Consider the following 14,786-nt stretch of genomic DNA (forward strand, 5'->3'; position numbering starts at 1 on the left):
GAGAAGATGCAAGAAAGGTTTAACAAGGACCTAGAAGAAATAAAAAAGAGTCAATATATAATGAATAATGCAATAAATGAAATCAAAAACACTCTGGAGGCAACAAATAGTAGAATAACAGAGGCAGAAGATAGGATTAGTGAATTAGAAGATAGAATGGTAGAAATAAATGAATTAGAGAGGAAAAAAGAAAAACAAATTAAAAGAAATGAGGACAATCTCAGAGACCTCCAGGACAATATTAAATGCTACAACATTCGAATCATAGGGGTCCCAGAAGAAGAAGACAAAAAGAAAGGCCATGAGAAAATACTTGAGAGATAATAGTTGAAAACTTCCCTAAAATGGGGAAGGAAATAATCACTCAAGTCCAAGAAACCCAGAGAGTCCCAAATGGGATAAACCCAAAGTGAAACACCCCAAGACACATATTAATCAAATTAACAAAGGTCAAACACAAAGAACAAATATTAAAAGCAGCAAGGGAAAAACAACAAATAACACACAAGGGAATTCCCATAAGGATAACAGCTGATCTTTCAATAGAAACTCTTCAAGCCAGGAGGGAATGGCAAGACATACTTAAAGTGATGAAAGAAAATAACCTACAGCCCACATTATTGTACCCAGCAAGGGTCTCATTCAAATATGAAGGAGAAATCAAAAGCTTTACAGACAAGCAAAAGCTGAGAGAAACCAGCTCTCCAACAAATACTAAAGGATATTCTCTAGACAGGAAACACAAAACGGTGTATAAATTCGAACCCAAAACAATAAAGCAAATGGCAACAGGATCATACTTATCAATAATTACCTTAAACGTAAATGGGTTGAATGCCCCAACCAAAAGACAAAGACTGGCTGAATGGATACAAAAACAAGACCCCTACATATGCTGTCTACAAGAGACCCACCTCAAAACAGGCGACACATACAGACTGAAAGTGAAGGGATGGAAAAAGATTTTCCATGCAAATAGGGACCAAAAGAAAGCAGGAGTAGCAATACTCATATCAGGTAAATAGACTTTTAAAAAAAGGCTGTGAAAAGAGACAAAGAAGGTCACTACATAATGATCAAAGGATCAATCCAAGAAGAAGATATAACAATTATAAATATATATGCACCCAACACGGGAGCACCGCAGTATGTAAGACAAATGCTAACAAGTATGAAAGGAGAAATTAACAATAACACAATAATAGTGGGAGACTTTAATACCCCACTCACACCTATGGATAGATCAACTAAACAGAAAATTAACAAGGAAACACAAACTTTAAATGATACAATAGACCAGTTAGACCTAATCTATAGGACATTTCATCCCAAAACAATGAATTTCACCTTTTTCTCAAGCGCACATGGAACCTTCTCCAGGACAGATCACATCCTGGGCCATAAATCTAGCCTTGGTAAATTCAAAAAAAAATTGAAATCATTCCAAGCATCTTTTCTGACCACAATGCAGTAAGATTAGATCTCAATAACAGGAGAAAAGCTATTAAAAATTCCAACATATGGAGGCTGAACAACACGCTGCTGAATAACCAACAAATCACAGAAGAAATCAAAAAAGAAATCAAAATTTGCATAGAAACGAATGAAAATGAAAACACAACAACCCAAAACCTGTGGGACACTGTAAAAGCAGTCCTAAGGGGAAAGTTCATAGCAATACAGGCATACCTCAAGAAACAAGAAAAAAGTCAAATAAATAACCTAACTTTACACCTAAAGCAACTAGAAAAGGAAGAAATGAAGAACCCCAGGGTTAGTAGAAGGAAAGAACTCTTAAAAATTAGGGCAGAAATAAATGCAAAAGAAACAAAAGAGACCATAGCAAAAATCAACAAAACCAAAAGCTGGTTCTTTGAAAGGATAAATAAAATTGACAAACCATTAGCCAGACTCATCAAGAAACAAAGGGAGAAAAATCAAATCAATAAAATTAGAAATGAAAATGGAGAGATCACAACAGATAACACAGAAATACAAAGGATCATAAGAGACTACTATCAACAATTATATGCCAATAAAATGGTCAACATGGAAGAAATGGACAAATTCTTAGAAAAGTACAACTTTCCAAAACTGGACCAGGAAGAAATAGAAAATCTTAACAGACCTATCACAAGCACGGAGATTGAAACTGATATGAAAAATCTTCCAGCAAACAAAAGCCCAGGTCCAGACGGCTTCACAGCTGAATTCTACCAAAAATTTAGAGAAGAGCTAACACCTATCCTGCTCAAACTCTTCCAGAAAATTGCAGCGGAAGGTAAACTTCCAAACTCATTCTAGGAGGCCACCATCACCCTAATACCAAAACCTGACAAAGATCCCACAAAAAAAGAAAACTACAGGCCAATATCACTGATGAACATAGATGCAAAAATCCTTAACAAAATTTTAGCAATCAGAATCCAACAACACATTAAAAAGATCATACACCATGACCAAGTGGGCTTTATCCCAGGAATGCAAGGATTCTTCAATATCTGCAAATCAATCAATGTAATACATCACATTAACAAATTGAAAAATAAAAACCATATGATTATCTCAATAGATGCAGAGAAAACCTTTGACAAAATTCAATATCCACTTATGATAAAAACTCTCCAGAAAGCAGGAATAGAAGGAACATACCTCAATATAATAATAGCTATATATGACAAACCCACAGCAAACATTATCCTCAATGGTGAAAAATTGAAAGCATTTCCTCTAAAGTCAGGAACAAGACAAGGGTGCCCACTTTCACCATTACTATTCAACATAGTTTTGGAAGTTTTGGCCACAGCAATCAGAGCAGAAAAAGAAATAAAAGGAATCCAAGTTGGAAAAGAAGAAGTAAAACTCTCACTGTTTGCAGATGACATGATCCTCTACATAGAAAATCCTAAAGACTCCACCAGAAAATTACTAGAACTAATCAATGACTATAGTAAAGTTGCAGGATATAAAATCAACACACAGAAATCCCTTGCATTCCTATACACTAATAATGAGAAAACAGAAAGAGAAATTAAGGAAACAATTCCATTCACCATTGCAACGAAAAGAATAAAATACTTAGGAATATATCTACCTAAAGAAACTAAAGACCTATATATAGAAAACTATAAAACACTGGTGAAAGAAATCAAAGAGGACACTAATAGATGGAGAAATATACCATGTTCATGGATTGGAAGAATCAATATAGTGAAAATGAGTATACTACCCAAAGCAATATATAGATTCAATGCAATCCCTATCAAGCTACCAACAGTATTCTTCACAGAGCTAGAACAAATAATTTCACAATTTGTATGGAAATACAAAAAACCTCGAATAGCCAAAGCTATCTTGAGAAAGAAGAATGGAACTGGAGGAATCAACCTGTCTGACTTCAGGCTCTACTACAAAGCCACAGTCATCAAGACAGTATGGTACTGGCACAAAGACAGAAATATAGATCAATGGAACAAAATAGAAAGCCCAGAGATAAATCCACGCACATATGGACACCTTATCTTCGACAAAGGAGGCAAGAATATACAATGGATTAAAGACAATCTCTTTAACAAGTGGTGCTGGGAAATCTGGTCAACCACTTGTAAAAGAATGAAACTAGAGCACTTTCTAACCCATACACAAAAACAAACTCAAAATGGATTAAAGATCTCAACGTAAGACCAGAAACTATAAAACTCCTAGAGGAGAACATAGGCAAAACACTCTCCAACATACATCACAGCAGGATCCTCTATGACCCACTTCCCAGAATACTGGAAATAAAAGCAAAAATAAACAAATGGGACCTAATTAAACTTAAAAGCTTCTGTATATCAAAGGAAACTATAAGCAAGGTGAAAAGACAGCCTTCAGAATGGGAGAAAATAATAGCAAATGAAGCAACTGACAAACAACTAATCTCAAAAACATACAAGCAACTCCTACAGCTCAATTCCAGAAAAGTAAGTGACCCAATCAAAAAATGGACCAAAGAACTAAATAGACATTTCTCCAAAGAAGACATACAGATGGCTAACAAACACATGAAAAGATGCTCAACATCACTCATTATCAGAGAAATGCAAATCAAAACCATTATGAGGTACCATTTCATGCCAGTCAGAATGGCTGCAATCCAAAAGTTTACAAGCAATAAATGCTGGAGAGGGTGTGGAGAAAAGGGAACCCTCTTACACTGTTGGTGGGAATGCAAACTAGTACAGCCACTATGGAGAACAGTGTGGAGATTCCTTAAAAAACTGGAAATAGAACTGCCTTATGATCCAGCAATCCCACTGCTGGGCATACACACTGAGGAAACCAGAAGGGAAAGAGACACGTGTACCCCAATGTTCATTGCAGCACTGTTTATAATAGCCAGGACATGGAAGCAACCTAGATGTCCATCCACAGATGAATGGATAAGAAAGCTATGGTAGATATACACAATGGGGTATTACTCAGCCATTAAAAAGAATACATTTGAATCAGTTCTAATGAGGTGGATGAAACTGGAGCCTATTATACAGAGTGAAGTAAACCAGAAGGAAAAACACCAATACAGTATATTAACGCATATATATGGAATTTAGAAAGATGGTAACAATAACCCTGTATACGAGACAGCAAAAGAGACACTGATGTGTAGAACATTCTTTTGGACTCTGTGGGAGAGGGAGAGGGTGGGATGATTTGGGAGAATGGCATTGAAACATGTATAATATCATATATGGAACGAGTCGCCAGTCCAGGTTCGATGCACGATACTGGATGCTTGGGGCTGGTGCACTGGGATGACCCAGAGGGATGGTATGGGGAGGGAGGGAGGAGGAGGGTTCAGGATGGGGAACACATGTATAGCTGTGGTGGATTCATTTCGATATTTGGCAAAACCAATACAATATTGTAAAGTTTAAAAATAAAATTAAAAAAAAAATAAACTGTAATTTGAAGGGTGATGGTCTGAGAGCAATGTTAATGGAGATTTGTACTCTGGCAAACAATTGGAGGCATTTTGACACCTTATGTTTCCTCCTTGGAAATGGCAGTGTCAATTATGAACTCCTCAGGTAATCTCATCTGCCAACGGAGAAGATGCTGGCTCAGAAGGGAGACAGCTTATCCATCCATCAGCAAATAGTCATTAGTACCTACAGTTCACCAGCACAGTACGGTCTGAGTCTCTATGATCAGAACTCCTGCCAAAGATAAATGAGTCATAGAGGGCAAAGGATTTGATGACAATAGATCTCAAATCATCTCTTAGGATCTCTTTCACATATCCTTTGGTAGCCATGGTGTCACCAAATACTATAAGGACAGAAACGTAAGTTTGGATATACTATTTTTTAAATGTAGTAAACTAAAAAACCTGGGTGTTTTTATACAATGATGAAAAGGTTACCATGATCTCAATCCTAAGAAAATCTGAGAAACATATCTTATGGCAGAATCACAGATCATGTTGGCCCTGCTGCCTGTAGTGTTCTCAATAGTTAGTACATTTTACCATTCACTTCCAAACTTCCAGTCACTTCTCTCAGGACTGAATCCATGGCACATTTTTCAACTTTATGTCTCACTCGTTAAACCTTCATGCATGTACATGCACACTTTCCTCCACACTTCTTCCTTAGCTCTTGTAATTTGCCATTTTCCTGCCCTTTGAGAAAAGGAATAAACTTTCTTTCTTCCCCACCATCTGCTTATACCTTCTCATCCATTTCTTCCTATAAGAATCACAATTTCATCAACAAAACTTGTTTCTATGAATTTATTTATTTGCTAGCATTTGCTAAGATACATATCAATACAGAACTTTTATATAAAACAAAATAGATACTTAATAAACATTAGCTACTTTTGGTTTCTTTTATCTTCCATGTTATGTGTCGTGTGTTCTTAGTTACAGAGTTCCCTAATTTACCATCTAAGATTGTCTTCAAAGGTGTCTGCCAACACCTCTCATCCCTGAATGTCTGGCTACTCCCTCCCAAGTGGTGAGATCTATTTCCCCTGTCCTTACCTTCTTGATGGGCCTGATCAACAGAAGGTGGCCACAGAAGTGTTGTGAGACTTCTAGGTCTATGATGGAAACTTTGACTATTACCCTCTTGGGACCGATCTACCATGTGAAAGGTTTGCAGAGTTATTATAAGAATAAAAACCAAGAGAGAGAGAGAGAGAAAGTCCACATCAGCCACTCCCAACTGAGGCACGAGACATATGAATGAACCATCTCTAGATGTTCCAGCCATAGCCAACTTTTAGCTAAATGTAACTGCATAAGTATCTCACATCAACTCTATCTCTGCACAGATGCTCTGTTTCTACAAGCCTGGCACAAATTGTGTACTTCTAAGCCAACAAACAATAATTGATTTTTTAAAGCCCCACTAAGTTCTGGGAAAGCTATATATACAGCAATACAAATAATTAAGATGTCTACAATGTACAATATGAAAACACAGAGGGCAAGCAGCATGAATTCATGAAACCCCTTATGCCTAGATCAACATCATGCCAAGAGTCATTATGAAAATTTTAAAATGTATCAAAGATGCTTCTTCAGTTTCAGTTCAGTCTCTCAGTCATGTCCAACTCTTTGTGACCCCATGAATTGCAGCATGCCAGGCCTCCCTGTCCATCACCAACTCCCGGAGTTCACTCAAACTCATGTCCATCGAGTCAGTGATGCCATCCAGCAGTCTCATCCTCTGTCATCCCCTTCTCCTCCTGCCCCCAATCCCTCCCAGCATCAGGGTCTTTTTAAATGAGTCAGTTCTTCACATCAGGTGGCCAAAGTATTGGAGTTTCAGCTTCAACATCAGTCTTTCCAATGCACACCCAGGACTGATCTCCTTTAGGACGGACTGGTTGGATCTCCTTGCAGTCCAAGGGACTCTCAAGAATCTTCTCCAACACCACAGTTCAAAAGCATCAATTCTTCGGCGCTCAGCTTTCTTTATAGTCCAACTCTCATATGCATACATGACTACTGGAAAAACTATATACCTTTGACTAGACAGACCTTTGTTGGCAAAGTAATTTCTTTGATTCTTAATATTCTGTCTAGGTTGGTCATAACTTTCCTTCCAAGGAGTAAGTGTCTTTTAATTTCATGGCTGCAGTCACCATCTGCAGTGAGTTCAGAGCCCCAAAAAATAAAGTCAAAGTCAGCCACTGTTTCCACTGTTTCCCCGTCTATTTGCCATGAAGTGATGGGACCAGATGCCATGGTCTTAGTTTTCTGAATGTTGAGCTTTAAGCCAACTTTTTCACTCTCCTCTTGCACTTTCATCAAGAGGCTCATTAGTTCTTCTACACTTTCTGCCATAAGGGTGGTGTCATCTGCATATCTGAAGTTATTGATATTTCTCCCAGCAATCTTGATTCCAGCTTGTGCTTCCTCCAGCCCAGAGTTTCTCATGATGGACTCTGCATAGAAGTTAAATAGGAGGGTGACAATATACAGCCTTGATGTACTCCTTTTCCTTCTTGGAACCAATCTATTTTTCCATGTCCAGTTCTAACTGTTGCTTCCTGACCTGCATACAGATTTCTCAGAAGGCAGCTAAGGTGGTCTGGTATTCCCATCTCTTTCAGAATTTTCAATAGTTTGTTGTGATGCATACAGTTAAAGGCTTTGGCATAGTCAAGAAAGCAGAAATAGATGTTTTTCTGGAACTCTCTTGCTTTTTCAATGATCCATCAGATGTTGGCAATTTGATCTCTGGTTCCTCTGCCTTTTCTAAAACCAGCTTTGAACATCAGGAAGTTCACGGTTCACATATTGTTGAGGCCTGACATGGAGAATTTTGAGCATTACTTTGCTAGCATGTGAGATGAGTGCAACTGTGCAGTAATTTGATCATTCTTTGGCATTGCCTTTCTTTGGGATTGCAGTGAAAACTGACCTTTTACAGTCCTGTGGCCAATGCTGAGTTTTCAAATTTGCTGGCATATTGAGTGCAGCACTTTCACAGCATCATCTTTCAGGATTTGAAATAGCTCAACTGGAATTCCATCACCTCCAGTAGCTTTGTTTGTAGTGATGCTTCCTATGGCCCACTTGACTTCACATTCCAGGATATCTAGCTCTAAGTAAGTGATCACATCATTGGGATTATCTGGGTCATGAAGATCTTTTTGTACAGTTCTTCTGTGTATTCTTGCCACCTCTTCTTAACATCTTCTGCTTTTGTTAGGTCCATACCATTTCTGTCCTTTATTGAGCCCATCTTTGCATGAAATATTCCTTGGGATCTCTAATTTCTTGAAGAGACGTCTAGTCTTTCCCATTCTATTATTTTCCTCTATTTCTTTGCATTGATCACTGAGGAAGACTTTTTTAATCCCTCTTGCTTTTCTTTGGAACTCGGCATTCAAATGGGTATATCTTTCTTTTTTACCTTTGCTGTTCACTTCTCTTCAAATCCCTTATGATTATACAATGGAAGTGAGAAATAGATTTAAGGGCCTAGATCTGATAGATAGACTGCCTGATGAACTATGGAATGAGGTTCATGACATTGTACAGGAAACAGGGATCAAGGCCATCCCCATGGAAAAGAAATGCAAAAAAAGCAAAATGGCTGTCTGGGGAGGCCTTACAAAAGCTGTGAAAAGAAGAGAAGCGAAAAGCAAAGGAGAAATGAAAAGATATAAACATCTGAATGCAGAGTTCCGAAGAATAGCAAGAAGAGATAAGAAAGCCTTCTTCAGCGATCAATGCAAAGAAATAGAGGAAAATAATAGAATGGGAAAGACTAGACATCTCTTCAAGAAAATTAGAGATCCCAAGGAACATTTCATGCAAAGATGAGCTCGATAAAGGACAGAAATGGTATGGACCTAAAAAAACAGAAGATGTTAAGAAGAGGTGGCAAGAATACACAGAAGAACTGTACAAAAAAGATCTTCATGACCCAGATAACCCCAATGGTGTGATCACTTACTTAGAGCCAGACATCCTGGAATGTGAAGTCAAGTGGGCCATAGGAAGCATCACTACAAACAAAGCTACTGGAGGTGATGGAATTCCAGTTGAGCTATTTCAAATCCTGAAAGATGATGCTGTGAAAGTGCTGCACTCAATATGCCAGCAAATTTGGAAAACTCAGCAGTGGCCACAGGGCTGGAAAAGGTCAGTTTTCATTCCGATCCCAAAGAAAGGCAATGCCAAAGAATGCTCAAACTACTGCACAATTGTGCTCATCTCACACACTAGTAAAGTAATGCTCAAAATTCTCCAAGCCAGGCTTTAGCAATATGTGAACCATGAACTTCCTGATATTCAAGCTGGTTTTAGAAAAGGTAGAGGAACCAAAGATCAAATTGCCAACATCTGCTGGATCATGGAAAAAGCAAGAGAGTTCCAGAAAAACATCTATCTCTGCTTTGTTGATTATACCAAAGCCTTTGACTGTGTGGATCACAATCAACTGTGGAAAATTCTGAAAGAGATGGGTATCCCAGACTACCTGACCTGCCTCTTGAGAAATCTGTATGCAGGTCAGGAAGCAACAGTTAGAACTGAACATGGAACAACAGACTGGTTCCAAATAGGAAAAGGAGTACGTCAAGGCTGTATGCTGTCACCCTGCTTATTTAACTTATATGCAGAGTACATCATGAGAAACGCTGGACTGGAAGAAGCACAAGCTTGTTTCAAGATTGCCGGGAGAAACATCAATAACCTCAGATATGCAGATGACACCACCCTTATGGCAGAAAGTGAAGAGGAACTCAAAAGCCTCTTGATGAAAGTGAAAGTGGAGAGTGAAAAAGTTGGCTTAAAGCTCAACATTCAGAAAACGAAGATCATGGCATCCAGTCCCATCACTTCATAGGAAATAGATGGAGAAACAGTGGAAACAGTGTCAGACTTTATTTTTCTGGGCTCCAAAATCACTGCAGATGGTGACTGCAGCCATGAAATTAAAAGACGCTTACTCCTTGGAAGGAAAGTTATGACCAACCTAGATAGCATATTCAAAAGCAGAGACATTACTTTGCCAACAAAGGTTCGTCTAGTCAAGGCTACGGTGTTTCCTGTGGTCATGTATGGATGTGAGAGTTGGACTGTGAAGAAGGCTGAGCGCCAAAGAATTGATGCTTTTGAACTGTGGTTTTGGAGAAGACTCTTGAGAGTCCCTTGGACTGCAAGGAGATCCAACTTGTCCATTCTGAAGATCAGCCTTGGGATCTCTTTGGAAGGAATGATGCTAAAGCTGAAACTCCAGTCCTTTGGCCACCTCATGCGAAGAGTTGACTCATTGGAAAAGACTCTGATGCTGGGAGGGATTGGGGGCAGGAGGAGAAGGGGACAACAGAGGATGAGATGGCTGGATGACATCACTGACTCGATAGACGTGAGTCTGAGTGAACTCCGTGATTTGGTGATGGACAGGGAGGCCTGGCGTGCTGCGATTCATGGGGTCGCAAAGAGTCGGACACGACTGAACGACTGATCTGATCTGATCTGATCTCTTCTTTTCACAGCTATTTGTAAGGTCCCCTAGACAGCCCTTGTGCCTTTTTGCATTTCTTTTTCTTTGGAATGATCTTGCTCCCTGTCCTATACAATGTCACGAACCTCCATCCATATTTCATCATGCACACTATCAGATCTAGTCCCTTAAATCTATTTCTCACTTCCACTATATAATAAGTGATTTGATTTAGGTCATACCTGAATGGTCTAGTGGTTTTCTCTCCTTTCTTCAATTTTGGTAATAACGAGTTCATGATCTGAGCCAGACAGCTCTCAGTCTTGTTTTTGATCAATGTGTAAAGCTTCTCCATCTTTGGCGCAAAGAATATAATCAATCTGATTTCGGTGTTGGCCATCTGGTGATGTCCACGTGTAGAGTCTTCTTTTGTGTTGTTGGAAAAGGGTGTTTGCTATGACCAGTGCTTTCTCTTGGCAAAACTCTATTAGCCTTTGCCCTGCCTCATTCTGTACTCCAAGGCCAAATTTGCCTGTTATTCCAGGTGTTTCTTGATTTCCTACTTTTGCATTCCAGTCCCATATAATGAAAAGGATATCTTTTTTCGGTGTTAGTTCTAAACGGTCTTGTAGGTCTTCATAGAACCATTCAACTTCAACTTCTTCAGTGTTACTGGTCAGGGCATAGACTTGGATTACCATAATATTAAAGGGTTTACCTTGGAAATGAAGAGAGATCATTCTGTCATTTTTGAGATTGCATCCAAGTACTGCATTTTGAACTCTTTTGTTGACTATGATGGCTACTGCATTTCTTCTAAGGGATTTCTGCCCACAATAGTAGATGTAATGGTCATCTGAGTTAAATTCACCCATTCCAGTTAATTTTAATTCACTGCTTCCTAGAATATCGACATTCACTCTTGCCATCTCCTGTTTGACCACTTGCAATTTGCCTTAATTCATGGACCTAACATTCCAGGTTCCTATGCAATATTGCTCTTTACAGCATCGGACCTTGCTTCTATCACCAGTCACATTCACAACTGAGTGTTGTTTTTGCTTTGGCTCTGTCCCTTCATTCTTTCTGGAGTTATTTCTCCACTGATCTCCAGTAGCATATTGGGCACCACTGACCTGGGGAGTTTATCTTTCAGTATCCTATCTTTTTCCCTTTTCATACTGTTCATGGGGTTCTCAAGGCAAGAATACTGAAGTGGTTTGCCATTCCCTGCTCCAGTGGACCACACTTTGTCAGACCTCTCCACCATGACCCGTCCATCTTGGGTTGCCCTACACAGCATGGCTTGGTTTCATTGAGTTAAACAAGGCTGTGGTCCATGTGATCAGATTGGCTAATTTTCTGTGATTGTGGTTTCAGTCTGTCTGCGTTCTGATGCCCTCTCTCAGCGCCTACTGTCTTACTGGGGTTTCTCTTACCTTGGACGTGGGGTATCTCTTCACGGCTGCTCCAGCAAAGTGCAGCCACAAGTCCTTATATTGGACCTGGGGTATTTCCTCATGGCTGCTGCTCATGACCTTGGACATGGGGTATCTTCTCTCAGCTGCTCTGGTGATGTGCAGCCACTGCTCGCTGCTCCGGTGCCACACAGCTTCTTGGCTACATACAAATCATGCTCCCCTCATGTCCATGGGGTTGCTCAGTGTTGGACACGACTGAGTGGCTTCACTTTCACTTTTCACTTTCATGCATTGGAGAAGGAAATGGCAACCCACTCCAGTGTTCTTGCCCAGGGAAGGAGGAGCCTGGTGGGTTGCCTGCCATCTATGGGGTCGCACAGAGTTGGACACGACTGAAGCGACTTAGCAGCAGCAGCAGCGTGTCATTTAGGTGATCTCTTCAAACCTGAGTGATTGCACTGCGGATATCCTTGGGATTTCTGCTCAACTGGCATCTCACTTGTACACTATCAAAACCTGCTCTGAAATGCATATTTTCTAAGCTGATTTCAAGCCCAGTGGTCAGCATTCTGTCCAAAGGGTGTTCTTGTGGATAGTTTTTTGTGTTGATCCAAAAACGTGGCCTCATCTGCTTTAATCTTTAACGTTTCAAAAGAAATATGAAACTATCCATAGCTATGGACAAACACTCTTTCAACAATCAGAGAATAAAGAGATGTGGAAATCACTTTCCCTAAACATCCCCTGTCCACATAACATTGCAGGATCCAGTTTTGGTGGCATTAACGACTTCCAGCAGATGTTGAGGGTTCTTCCCGATGTGTGAGCTCTTCCTTGACAAGCTCAGGTTTCTTGACCTTTACTATGTTTTGAAATTTTAAAACTGATGTTTCTCTGGATTGATGTTCCCTTCCTCTAGGTTCTGTAACTTTTATGAAAATAACCCTCACATCTAACTGCCAGCAAATCTCAGTTTTAATTTCAGAACTTGCATCAAAATGTCAATGGTGATAACTACTATTAGCTTTGACACAAGCCATCCACTTTGTCATGACCACATGACATGATCATTAGCTTTTAATGTGGAAGAGATCATTTTCCATCAAGGTAGTATCATCAGTGGAACTTGGTTTTCCAGTACCCTGGACTAAACTTCTACTTCTAATGGTGATTTTGCTGAGGCTGGTAGAAGCCTCATATCCACTATTGGCTACTTGCCACAATTTTCTCTTATTTCTACTCTGTTACCAGAGTCATACTATATTACTTTCTTTTAAAGCACATTTTGGACAGGAATCCTAATATTAGATAAATCATTTGAGTCAAGTATGAAGAAAAAAATCCATTTCATCTGCATTAAGTTATCAGCAACCCTAAAGCATTTGTTGTTTGTGAGCACTGTAAACACGACCTCTCCTAGATGATTGTGGTTCTGAATTAGTATTTATATATGAACAAAATGTATGTAGCCTAAAATATTTTATTCATTACTGAGTCCAGCGAGCTGTGTAGCTTTGGGGGAGATTTTACCAAAACCCAACTTCAAAGTTGCTCTTTTAAGCCTAACTTCCAGACTAAGGCTCATAGAAAAAGTAATCATGGTGATATGTAATCTACTATCAGAAATCGTAGGTTTGATGTTTGTCAGCTTCAGTAATTTGAATTTTTTGATATCTGTGTTAAATGTATTTCCCTGTTCTGTTATTTTTCCTATCCTCTTATGTCGGTACTTCTTTAGTATTTGCCACTTGGTTCAAATGGTGAAGTCTGTACTGGATGTATATTTTCACTGATATAGTAAGATTGGCTTTAATCAACCTTCAGTTCAGTGAAGCTTAAAGCTAACTCTTTAATTAATGAGTTTCTAGATAAATTTGGCTTTCATTCTCAAGAAGACTTCATTGCTATTAACACTTCTCATGATCTTTTGTCTAAATCAATGACTCAAAAATTTATTCTGAATGAATAAGACTGTTAGGACCATAATCTTGTTTTAAAACTTTAATGATTTTCTTTTTCTAACTTCACTCCTAATTGTCAGTCTGAACTCAAGTGATCTTGCCCAAGTGTAAGTATGTCCTGATGCTGTCAGCCACCTTGCTCCTGAAAGTTTGACATGGTCTCACGGGTCCCCACATAAAGTTAAGTAATATTAAACATAAGTTTCATTTGTCCTTTATCTCCTTCTGTAATAATTATCCAAAACCTTCAAATTCAGTCTTTTTCAGAGTTCTTATTTTTTTTATTCATACATGACAAAAGACAAAAGCAAGATTATACAACACCAAATAACTCTGCCATGGTACCACTTTGATTCAAGCATCTTCTGCTGGGCAAGTGATGTGGGCTGGAGAGAAATTCAACGCATATAAAGATTTTCTGAACCACAGGAGGCAAGATAACTCCATTTTCTAACTAGAAATAAGCTCCCCAGTACTGTGAGCGCTGTCACTTAAGGATGAGGGTTTTGCTGCTTGCCAGCTTCAGTGCTAGAGCCAGTCACCTAACTTTTCCTGGATTTTAGTGTATACTCTTGAAATATGAGTAAATGGTGGCTGATTGAATTTGAGGTCACGTCCTCCCTCCTCAAATGAAGCTTCTACCTTAATAGATGTCCCTGCCCAATTGACCTTATAGAAGAGGGAAGGGAAATGGAGAAACCAGAACGTTGGTTCTGTGGGGAGGGAGCCTTCTTCTAGGAGAAAGGAGGAGATGGTCTTTCACCCACATCTTGGTGGCATCCTCCATGTGTATATACACAAAGAGAATCTCGTTCCCTCTAATACTGACTGTTCTTTTCACCCCTTTTGTCAATGAGCTTATTTAAAATCAAGTGCTTTTTTCCCCCCTATCTCCCAAAGTAGAGAAAAAATATGCCTCCTCAGTTTCAGTTGTAACCTGCTGAAATAGC

The sequence above is a fragment of the Bos javanicus genome, chromosome 22 (genome assembly GCF_032452875.1).
Source record: "Bos javanicus breed banteng chromosome 22, ARS-OSU_banteng_1.0, whole genome shotgun sequence".
Lineage (NCBI taxonomy): Eukaryota > Metazoa > Chordata > Mammalia > Artiodactyla > Bovidae > Bos > Bos javanicus.